Source organism: Corvus brachyrhynchos, unplaced genomic scaffold (assembly GCF_000691975.1).
Source record: "Corvus brachyrhynchos isolate BGI_N302 unplaced genomic scaffold, ASM69197v1 scaffold369, whole genome shotgun sequence".
Classification (NCBI taxonomy): domain Eukaryota; kingdom Metazoa; phylum Chordata; class Aves; order Passeriformes; family Corvidae; genus Corvus; species Corvus brachyrhynchos.
In genome coordinates this window covers 1,231,118-1,242,250 of record NW_008246055.1, presented here as the reverse complement: position 1 = coordinate 1,242,250, position 11,133 = coordinate 1,231,118, and the positions used below count along the sequence as shown (strand labels likewise).

The window sequence follows — 11,133 nt, the reverse complement described above, 5'->3', positions numbered from 1 at the left end:
AAGCCATTTTATTGATGAACTGCTGTCCCTAATACACAATTCCTGCTTTTCCTACATGTGATTGTGCATAATTATTATTGGTTAAGGTCTATTTTCACACGCTGCTTTATGCTTTATGATTGGCTCTTGTCTGTGTGTCACATTGTCTGTCGTGTATGTCACAACTGTCCTTCAGTTTGCATTTTCTTATCCTTTTCTTCCTTTGCTTGTTCCTCATTCACATCCTCCCCAATGCTGCTTGTTCCTTTCTCACAACCTTCCCATGGACCTTTTCCCCTGTGTACGTGCTTAAGTCCTTCTGTCTTACGTGCTCTGGTTCTTCTGTTTTATGGCTGGTTCACAATATGTCCATTTTCTAGTAAAAACATAGTTTCCTCACTTATTCTATCCCTTTTGGGGTTTTATTGCATCTAACATAGGAGTTTTTCTAGGATTCAAATTGTTACTTGCTTAGCACTAACAACATACTGAAAACTGACTGCTATAGATATGCAATTGTGTTATGGCTGCAAGGGCCCTTTCTTGAAGAGCTTACCTTTCCAAACAGGCAAAATAAAGACTATGCACAAGGAGTGAGAAATGGATAGAAACATTGAGACTATGCAAAAAAAATCAGGATTATTTTGTATATGGTTATATATTATCTCCAGTTGGGGGGTTTTCCCTTGGACAGTTGGAACTATGCTGTGTGAAAGAGTTAAGTATTTTTAGGTGTATCGGTTTGAAAGACAGGTATCTGCCAAGGAAGGTGGGAACCTCCCTTGGAGTAGGAAACGTGACCCCCTTCCCTCCAAATTATCATAACTCCGAAATTACGGGGCTTTCAGGAAAAGATATGCAAAAAGAAATAGCAGTCCTTTACTAATATATATATGTTATGTGAGGAATGAGACAACTCTTAGTAAAAACTAAAATAATTTCTTGAAAACAGAAAAACTGAAAAATTACAAAAATTAGAAAAATACAAAAATTTGGGATCCTATGGCTCGTGAGTTGGTATGCCCCAGGAGCGCCAGGATTTGAGATCTTCAGGCTGAGACAGCACTGGACCTCTGGCGGAAAAACTTGCAGTGCTGGGCTGACTTTTAGCTAATCCAAAAGTCAAAGAAAAAATTATTAAAGGCCCCTTAATAGGAGTAAGGCTTTAACACCCAGCACTGGCATCCACTACAGCTAATCGGCAGAGGTCTGCATTGCTCTGAGGCTTGTCTCGTTATTTTATAGTGCCTTTGCTCTGCCCCAGTCCGCCCACAGCCCGCCCACAGCCCGCCCACAGCCCGCCCACAGCACACCCCTTTGGTCCAAAGTGATTGGTGCTTTCCCTTTGACAGAAATGTTCTGTCTACCAATAGCTCGTCGTTGTCAGGGGGGTAGTAACAGCTGAAGTAAGGGTGGTAACGTGCCCTCATTAAGATTCAGGTTGCCGTGGAGCTTGCCTGCAGAATAAGGGCTATGGGGCTAAAAATAGCTGTTGGCTGTTAGAAACTGGGGTTTTGGAGTTGATTCTGAGACTAAAGTGCAAAGTAAAACCCTTAAAAAAATATTAAAATACATCTAATACATCCTAAACCACTTATAAAAGTAGATAACGAACATAGGAAAAATGACTCTTATAGTGTACAAGTGGTTTAAAGTTTGAAAAGGGATTTTTAACTGGGGAATTTTTAACTGGGGGATTTTAACTGGGACTGGTGCAAATAAACTGCTTTGAACAAGTGAAAACAATAATAATAGAACTTGATTTTTGTACCTGGGCTGATGGGTTAACTTTAACATTCAATTTTAAAAGTATTTAACTCAGAATTAACTAATTAAAGCACTTAACATGCAAAGACCAAGCTAATTAGGGATTTCATGTATGACATGTTATATGATATAAATGCAGTTTGTAAAAATTGGCTTTTGTAATAATTGATGGGCTTATTGTTATATGTTTTATTGTTAAAATAAGTTGATGAGTTTATTATTATCTGTTTGTTGTTGAATGAATTAATGGATTGTTGTATTCTTGATATGTAATAGATTTCTGCCCAGAAGGGAGAGAGAGAGTGGGCGGTATGCCTAGATTGGCATAAAGGGATAAACAGGATGCCACCATTGGATGACAATGAGCCAATAAGGACAACTCGAGAAGGCGGAGACAAGGTGGGGTTATGTTACTGACTTGAAGGTGTGCTTCTGGCTATGCCCTGTCTGTGGCTAAGCACCTGGCGCCGTTTTCCTCTGCTTTGTTGGATGATTTTGCATTTGTTCCCTATTGTTCGTTAAACTGTTAAAATTTTAAGTGAGGGAGCTTGTTTCTCACAACTGGGGGAATCATCCAGGATAGGCCTCTTCTCCATGGCCCTGAAAGACTTCGGGCAAGAGGCGTGCCCTGCCAACTTTTTTGACAGCTCAACCAGATTCTTTTGGTGTCATTAGTGATTGCTGGCTAATACCCCGGAAGACAAGAAGGGACCCTAAAAAGCACATGACCGAGGGATAAAAGGTACCGAAGGACTCCCTCAGGTTGGCGGAGTGGCCCACCATCCTAGTCCACTGAGGCCCGTACAAGAAAAGGAGATCGTGAGTACTGTGCGGGGGGGTGGATAGGGGTGAACTGAATGTCGTGTGTGTGAGACGTGGACCAGACAGTCCGGATTCACAAAGTGAGCGCGGAGTCCTTCTAGCCACGGTTCCGTCCCTCCACGAGGAGGTCGGCCAGCGAAGGGACAAAGCGAGTGGACAAGAGTGAGTGAGCAACTGGAAAATTCTTCGCGGTTTGGCTGGGTTGAGGGTTAGATCCAGAGCCGGGAGAGGGAGAAGTGAGGGTTGGGGAGTCAACGGCCGGGAAGGGTGGAACGGAGAGCTTACAGCTGGGAAGGGTAGAAGTGACTCCTCACTGGAAGGTAAACGGAAAGGGACTCTATACCTGAGAGCATCCAGGTGGCCTTAGACTGAAGAGGAGTAGCCAGGAAGGGTAAAAGAGAGGGCCCCAAGAGTGTCTGTTGGCCACAGACTGAGGGGCTGCTGGGAACGGTGAAATTGAAGGCTCCTAGAAGGTCTGAGATCGACAGGGGAGGAAGCAGTTCTTTGGGATGGTCTGCCAGGGAATCACTACAGATTATGGGGTTTCAAATTAAATAAAGTAAGTTGTTGTCTCTGTGAAGGCGGGAAGTGCCATTTTAAGTTGTTGTTTTCGCGAAGGCAGGAAGCGCCATTTTAAGTTGTTTCTGTGAAGGCAGAAGGCGCCATTTTGAGTTGTCATTTTCTTTTTCGTGTGTGCAGGTGAGAAGCGACATTCTGATTTGGCAATTTTAAGTTAGGAATGAGTAAATAAAACCATTGAGAAGAGAGGGGACAGGGAAATTTCAGAGAGAGAAAGAAAAAAGAAAGTTACTGCAGATATCTCTCCAGATAGTCTGTTGGGATATAAACTGGCCAATTGGAATAATGATCCATCTACAAAAAGAAAGGACAAAGTAAAAATGATCCGACACTGCATGATTGAATGGCCAAAAAGAGAAATAAGGTCAGATCATATATATTGGCCCAGGTATGGATCATCAGAGAGATGGATTTGCCAGGCCTTAAATACTTTCATAAACATGAAGGAACCATATTACCCCAAAGAGAGTGAATATGCTGCTTGTTGGAAGGGAGAGATTAGGAATTGGGGGGTGAAAGTATTTAAGATATCAGAAACTGTTGAAAAAGAACAAGTGGAGAAAAAGAAAGAAAAGACATGGAACCCACTGGATTCGTTGCCTCCTTTATATCCCACTGTCCCAGCAGACCCAGCTGCTCCTGTTGTTCCTATCCCCATAGCATCACCTGCCTCTACCACCTCACCTGTTCCTGTCAGCTCGACTACTTCTACTGCTTCTAGTATTCCTGCTACTACACCCACATCAAACCTCACAGCTGAGCCCTCTGGCTCACCGGTTTCCTGCCCTACTGATGAAGGACCCTATAAAAACACTAGAGGAAAAATGGCTCATAGGCTAGGATCTAATGTTGGAGATAGAAAAGATCAAGAGGTTGGCCTGTTTCCTTTGTGGGAGGTACCTATGGGAGGAGCCCAAGGGGGAGTAGGTTTTGTTAATGACTCATTAACATCCTCAGAAGTAAGGAATTTCAAAAGAGAAATAAAAGAACAACTGGAAGACCCGATGGGCCTGGCTGAACAATTTGACCAGTTCTTGGGCCCAAATTTTTACATGTGGGAGGAGCTCAACTCTATTATGAAAATCTTACTCTCCCCAGAAGAAAGACAGATGATAGGAGTGGCCAGAATGAGGATTTGGGAAAGGGAGAACCAACAGGGCCCACTGGGAGAATATAAAATGCCTATGGCATCCCCTAACTGGAACCCGAACGATGAGATGGGTTGAAGAAACATAAATGATTACCGGAACCTACTTAGAAAAGGAATAAAGGAGGCAGCACCCTGAGGGAATAATATTAAAAAGGCCTTTGATGGACAGCAGGGGAAGGATGAGTCTCCCACTGAATGGTTGGGAAGACTCCACCAAAATAAACAACAATATTCGGGAATGGACCCCGATAGCCCAGCGGGACAAACCCTATTGAAGATGCATTTTGTGACAAGGGCATGGCCACACATTAGAAGAAAGCTAGAAAAGAGGGAGGAGTGGCAGGAGAAAGAATTGAATGAACTATTGAGAGAAGCCCAAAAAGTTTATGTGAGAAGAGATGAAGAGCGGATGAAGGCAAAAGCCAAGATAATGGTGGCTTACCGTGCGAGAAAAAGATTCTCCAAAGAATTTAAAACATAATGAAAAAGAAAAATGAGCGAGCAGGATTCCTATGAGAACAAGGCCAGAAAGATCTGTGAAAGGTGTTTGCTTCTACTGTGTGGAGGAAGGACATTACAAGAATGGTTGTTTACACAGGCTTAAGGATTTGAGAACAGTCAACGAGGTGGGGACAGGAAATCCAGAAGACTTGGGGTGTCAGGGGCTCTACCTCCTGGGGGAGAAGTACCATCTGGAGCCCTTGGTAAATTTATTGATAGCCCCCCAGGAGGAAGAGTATGAATTTTTAGTTGATAGTGGAGCTGGGAGGACATGTGTGTGTAATTTGCCAAAAGGATGCCAAATTAGTAAAGAACAGATCAGGCTCATGTAGAGGGATTCCTTATGGAACAGAGGCATATGATACCCCTGGAAAGATTGGACAACCCAGGGTTGCTGATTCTTTAGGGAATGAGACTGGACAAGGGCATGGCCACACATTAGAAGAAAGCTAGAAAAGAGGGAGGAGTGGCAGGAGAAAGAATTGAATGAACTATTGAGAGAAGCCCAAAAAGTTTATGTGAGAAGAGATGAAGAGCGGATGAAGGCAAAAGCCAAGATAATGGTGGCTTACCGTGCGAGAAAAAGATTCTCCAAAGAATTTAAAACATAATGAAAAAGAAAAATGAGCGAGCAGGATTCCTATGAGAACAAGGCCAGAAAGATCTGTGAAAGGTGTTTGCTTCTACTGTGTGGAGGAAGGACATTACAAGAATGGTTGTTTACACAGGCTTAAGGATTTGAGAACAGTCAACGAGGTGGGGACAGGAAATCCAGAAGACTTGGGGTGTCAGGGGCTCTACCTCCTGGGGGAGAAGTACCATCTGGAGCCCTTGGTAAATTTATTGATAGCCCCCCAGGAGGAAGAGTATGAATTTTTAGTTGATAGTGGAGCTGGGAGGACATGTGTGTGTAATTTGCCAAAAGGATGCCAAATTAGTAAAGAACAGATCAGGCTCATGTAGAGGGATTCCTTATGGAACAGAGGCATATGATACCCCTGGAAAGATTGGACAACCCAGGGTTGCTGAGGAAAAGCCCCTGAACAGGCCCCTGGCTGCAGGAAGGCCTGAGAGTACTTGGCAAAGTTATACACTGGTCGGCTCCCCTGCAGATTAGAGGCTGTCTAGAGAGATTGGGCGTGAATCTTTGCAAAAGTAAATATAAGTTGGCATAGTTGAAAAATAAAGGGAGAACGATGCTTAATCGAATCAGTGTACGTGTCATTTTTCCAGCCAGCTCTCCGGACTCGGTCCCTAACAGGGTCATGGGAGCAAAAGGGGAATACTTTGCAGCAACAATCATCAAACAAGTAATGTTTAAGGGAAATTCGAGAGTGGGGGTAGGGGATGTTTCATCGATACCTGAAGGAGGCTATTATCTATTAGGGAGGGATTTACAAATTCAGCTAAAAATAGGGGTGGTCCCTGAGGAGGGGAGGACGGTGGTTAAAATATTACAACTGGGACAAGAGGACAAAAAGGAAACAGATGAAAAGTTATGGGCCTGGACATTACCCCAATTAAGATTAATATAGAGAAGCAGGACGTTCCCATTCGAATACACCAATATCCCATTTCCATAGAAGGAAAGAGGGGCCTACAGCCGGTGATCAACGAACTTATTGAAAATGGAACCCTAGAGCCCTATATGTCCCCATATAACACCCCAATTTTACCAATTAAGAAACCGGATGGGACATACAGGTTAGTTCAGGACCTGAGTGAGGTAAATAAGCAAGCCTTGACCTGGTATCCGGTAGTGCCTAACCCCTACACACTCCTAAGTAAGGTGTCCCCACAATGCCAATGGTTCAGTGTCATAGACCTTAAGGATGCCTTCTGGGCCTGTCCACTGGCAGAAGAACGTAGAAATGCATTTGCCTTTGAGTGGGAAGATCCAGAAACCGGGCAAAAACGACAACTGTGGTGGACTAGACTTCCCCAGGGGTTCACTGAGTCATCGAACCTATTTGGACAGGCCTTAAAGAATTGTTACAATCCTTCCCTGCCTTGCCAGGAACGCAGGTGGTACAATATGTGGATGATTTGTTCGTATCAGGAGAAGAGAAAGAATCAGTGAGAAGAACCACCATAAATTTGCTGAACTTCTTAGGCAGAAGTGGGTTGAGGGTGTCCAAGAAAAAGCTACAATTTGTGGAAAAAGAGGTAAAGTACTTGGGACACATAATAGGACATGGGAGCTGCAGGTTAAGCTGTGAATGGGTAGCTCGGAGCCTTTCCCTCCCTTCCCCTAAAACAAAATGAGAGATAAAAAAGTTACTAGGACTGTCACTGTTGTACCGAGAACAGCAAAAAATGACACGATTCAAATTTCAGGATAAGTGGCCAAAAATGCTATATTTAATTATATAAATCAACTTATATAGCTTCGTTCGCAAGGGTGGCATGACCCCACTGGTCACTTGACCATCCACCCTCTAGAATGATAGGTGGAGGTTCCACAACGCCCATTCAAAATATTTTCTCCAATGTACCAAACTAAACTTGGACAACAAGTTTGCAGCTGTGAGATAAAGCCTTGGTTTACAAAAACCTAAAACTGTTTCTTAGTTAGCTTGCATGAGAAAGAAAAACTTCACAAGAAGCTGTAGCAGCTGGAAAATTCCTCTGCTCCTAGCTTTTTAGTGTCCGCAATTCCCCCTTTTTGTTTAAGACCAAAAAGGTAGTGTTTGTAATCCTCTGTGGGATCCCTTGCAGCAAGGAGAACAAATACAGCATAAGGGGTCCGTTTGGTAGTGGCCAGTTACCAAACAGAATCTAAATCACATACTGATTTAAGGCAGGCAGCAGTAGTGCCAAGGAAATACATCAAGTGAACCCAACCCTATATCAGCTATTACAATTCTACATCAGCTTAATTCTACACAGCCTTAATGGCTTTAATGTTCTGACTCCATAACAAAAGAAACTTAAAGTTCAGTCTGCTAGTAGAAGGACCATCCCAGTCTCTACTTGTAGAAGGACCATCCGACTGATGGTCGACATCCTGGTCATCATCAGAGGATCATTCGGTTGATGATCGCATTCTGGTCATCATCTGGAGGTTGCCTTAGAGGTTGCCTGTTCTGCTTCTGGTGCCGCAGGTCAGAGTGAACGCATCTTGCAGGTAGCCATCGTACCCCAGTATCTGTGCAAATGCAAGCATACCCACGCCCCCAAGCAATAAGCTCACACGGGCCTTCCCACTTAGTGAGTAGGTCCCATACCCAGACTTTTGCTCAAGGCAGGTGTGTCTCGCCTGAAGACTGCAATGAGAAAAAATTATTCAAAATAACAGGATTATTTGAATTTGGTGGCACTGTAAGATGATTGATTGTATATAGAGCTTTTTCTAATCGACTCTGTGGGGTTTCTCCATGCATTCCCCCTTTTTGTTTTTCCAAAACACACTTCAAAGTGCCATGAGCACATTCAACAATGGCTTGGCCAGTAGGAGAATGTGGAATACCCAAAGTATGGTTCACACCCCGTTAAGTGCAAAAACTGCTGCATCTTCTGAGAGACAGGCAGGGCCATTATCGGTCCTCACAGAAGAAGGTATGCCCAAGATTGAGAAAGCCAATTTCCAATGGGCAATGACATTGTGACCTTTGTCTCCATTATGAGCGGACGCCCACATAGCTGAGGAGAAAGTGTCAATAGACAGGTGCACATACTTAAATCTGCCAAATTCAGGAACGTGTGTTACATCAGTTTGCCAAATCTGAAAGGCCTGTAGGCCTCTGGGGTTTACCCCTGATGGCAGAGGTGCAGCGAGTCTCTGACAGCACAAGCGCTGACAGTGTCCCGAGCCTCAGTTGGCGTTAGGTGAAACTGCTTCTGCAAGATATGCTCACTTTGATGGAAGAAATTGTGCAATGCCTTGGCTTGTGCAATTTTGTCAGGCTGAGGTGCTACCCACGCAAGGTTAGCTAGCATATCAGCCCTGGCATTGCCTTCTGTTATGAAACCTGGCAAATTGGTGTGACTCTGAATATGCAGAATGTAATATGGGTGCACTCGAGCTTGAATTGCACTCCACAAAGTTTTCAATAATGAAAACAGAGCCACATTATTGACTTCCTTCAAAAGTGAACAATCTAAACATTGAGCTATATCTGCTACATAAGCAGAATCAGTGACCAAATTCAAAGGTACCTGAGAAAACCGCTGAAAAGCCATGGCAACAAGACCTCAGTTCAACCAGCTGGCCTGAGCCTGACTCATGGCCTTCCAGCACCTGCCACTCAGATTCCTCCTTCCAGGTGACAATAGCTTTCCCAGTTTTCCCGGACCCATCTGTGAAGATGGTGGGCCCTTGCACTGGCACCTGACTATTTTTTGGCCGCAAGGTGAAGCTTGTTGATTTTGCTGATTGCAATAATTTGAGGCTGGGCAATCTGTCCCGAAAAGTTCTGCAGCGCACTTTGCAAAGGAGTGTTGTTAGTAAGGCTCCACTCAAAGTGTTCCTGCTGTACTGGAAGAACAATTGTTGGAGGGTCCACTGCCATTAATTGCAAACACCGTTGGCGGCATTTGATTATCAGACTAGCAATCAATTCAAAGAATGTGGGTGCTGTCTTTTTTGGCTGATGTGGCAAAAAGATCCATTTCAGAATAGCGAAGGGTTGGGCCACTGCTTATTCCATTGGCCAATGATAACCTGTAGGATGAAAATCTGGAGTGGTAATGAAAACAGTGATATCAATGGAGGGATCCACTCGATAAACCTGACGAGCAGAAACAGCTTGTTGCAACTCCTCCAGTGCTCATCGCGCTTCAGGAGTCAATTTTCAAGGTGAATTCAACTCAGGGTCCCCCTTTAAAATACTAAAAAGTGGAGAAAGTTGTGCTGTGGTATCACAGTATCCCGCAGTGGTAGGGAGGAGAAGTGAGATCCAGCAGGCAGGAATTGTGCAGCAAAATTGATTTATTTAATTATTTTATAACTCTTTATAGACTTTTTTCTTCATAGTCTAATTGGTCAAAGGATCAGCCACCCCTTGGGATGACTGGCTAAAATCCTAAAACATCCATTGTCAAAATATTTTTCTACCGTACTATAAACAAAGGTTTGCAAGGTCACAGGTGTTCATAGTTTATAGAACTCTACTAATATCTTCCGTGAGAGAGAAAAATACCTCATGGGACTGGAAAGAAGCAAGAAAAATTCTTGCTACCAGCATGTTGTATCCACACTGTGGTTAGCCCTAAATAAGGACGTATCCAATTGATGATACCCAGCAATTTCTGAGCATCATGCAAGGTCTTAATAGAACCCGAGAATTGCACCTCTTGGTGTTGTATAGTCTGATCCAGAATTTTGACTCCTAAATATTTCCAAGGAGGATGCTGCTGAACTTTCTCTCGAGCCAACGGTGGAGCCACCTGCAATCCATAAGAATGCAGAGCATCAAGCAGCAGAGGCCGTATCCTCAGCAGCTCGTCCCGGGTGGATGCTGCCACCAGGATATCATCCATGTAATGGTACCAGTATGCCTCAGGAAACTGCTCACAGACTTTGGACAAAGCCTGAGTGACATACCATTGGCAGACAGTTGGGCTGTTCTTCATGCCCTGAGGTAGAACCTTCCATTGGTATCTCTGCGCAGGTTCAGCATTGTTAACTGCAGGCACAGTAAAAGCAAATTTTGGCTTGTCATCAGGATGCAGAGGAATAGTGAAAAAACAATCCTTCAAATCAACTACCAGGATTTCTCACCCCGCAGGAATCATGGTGGGTGAGGGCATACCAGGCTGCAATGCCCCCATACATCCATTGATTTGTCAGAGATCCTGCAACAATCTCCATTTCCCTGATTTTTTCTTAATTACAAAAACAGGAGTGTTCCAGGGACTAGTAGAAGGCTCAAGATGTCCCTGTTGTAATTGTTCCTGAACTAACTGACGAAGGGCGACTAATTTCTCTTTTGGTAGGGGCCACTGAGGGTTCCATATAGGTTTGTTTACTAGCCATCGCAAAGGCAGTGTAGGATACTCTGTGCCCTTTGGCACAGTGGCCCTCATCAAAAATTCGTCGCAATCTGTACCCCCCCAGGCAGCCAATGCATCCCGCCCCTAGAGGTTAAGTGGAGCTTCAGTGACATAGGGCCGAACTGTAGCTGTTTGCCCCTCTGCGTTTTTCACCAACACAGGTTGTTCGCTTAAATAGCTCTGTGTGGTTCCTCCCAACCCTGCGATGGCCGACCCCACAGGGGCTAAAGGCCACGTAGGAGGCCACGCAGAGAAGGAGATAATTGTCACATCAGCGCCTGTGTCAGTCAAACCTCGGAGCTGAATCTGGGGTGGATGGGCATTCAGCAGGCTTACGGTAC

The 11,133-nt window shown here is 44.3% G+C and overlaps 1 pseudogene; it reads right to left on the bottom strand.

The window, feature by feature from the left end:
• Positions 1 to 9,903: 9,903 nt before the first annotated feature.
• On the bottom strand, positions 9,904 to 11,121 carry LOC108449506 (annotated as a pseudogene).
• Positions 11,122 to 11,133: the final 12 nt, after the last annotated feature.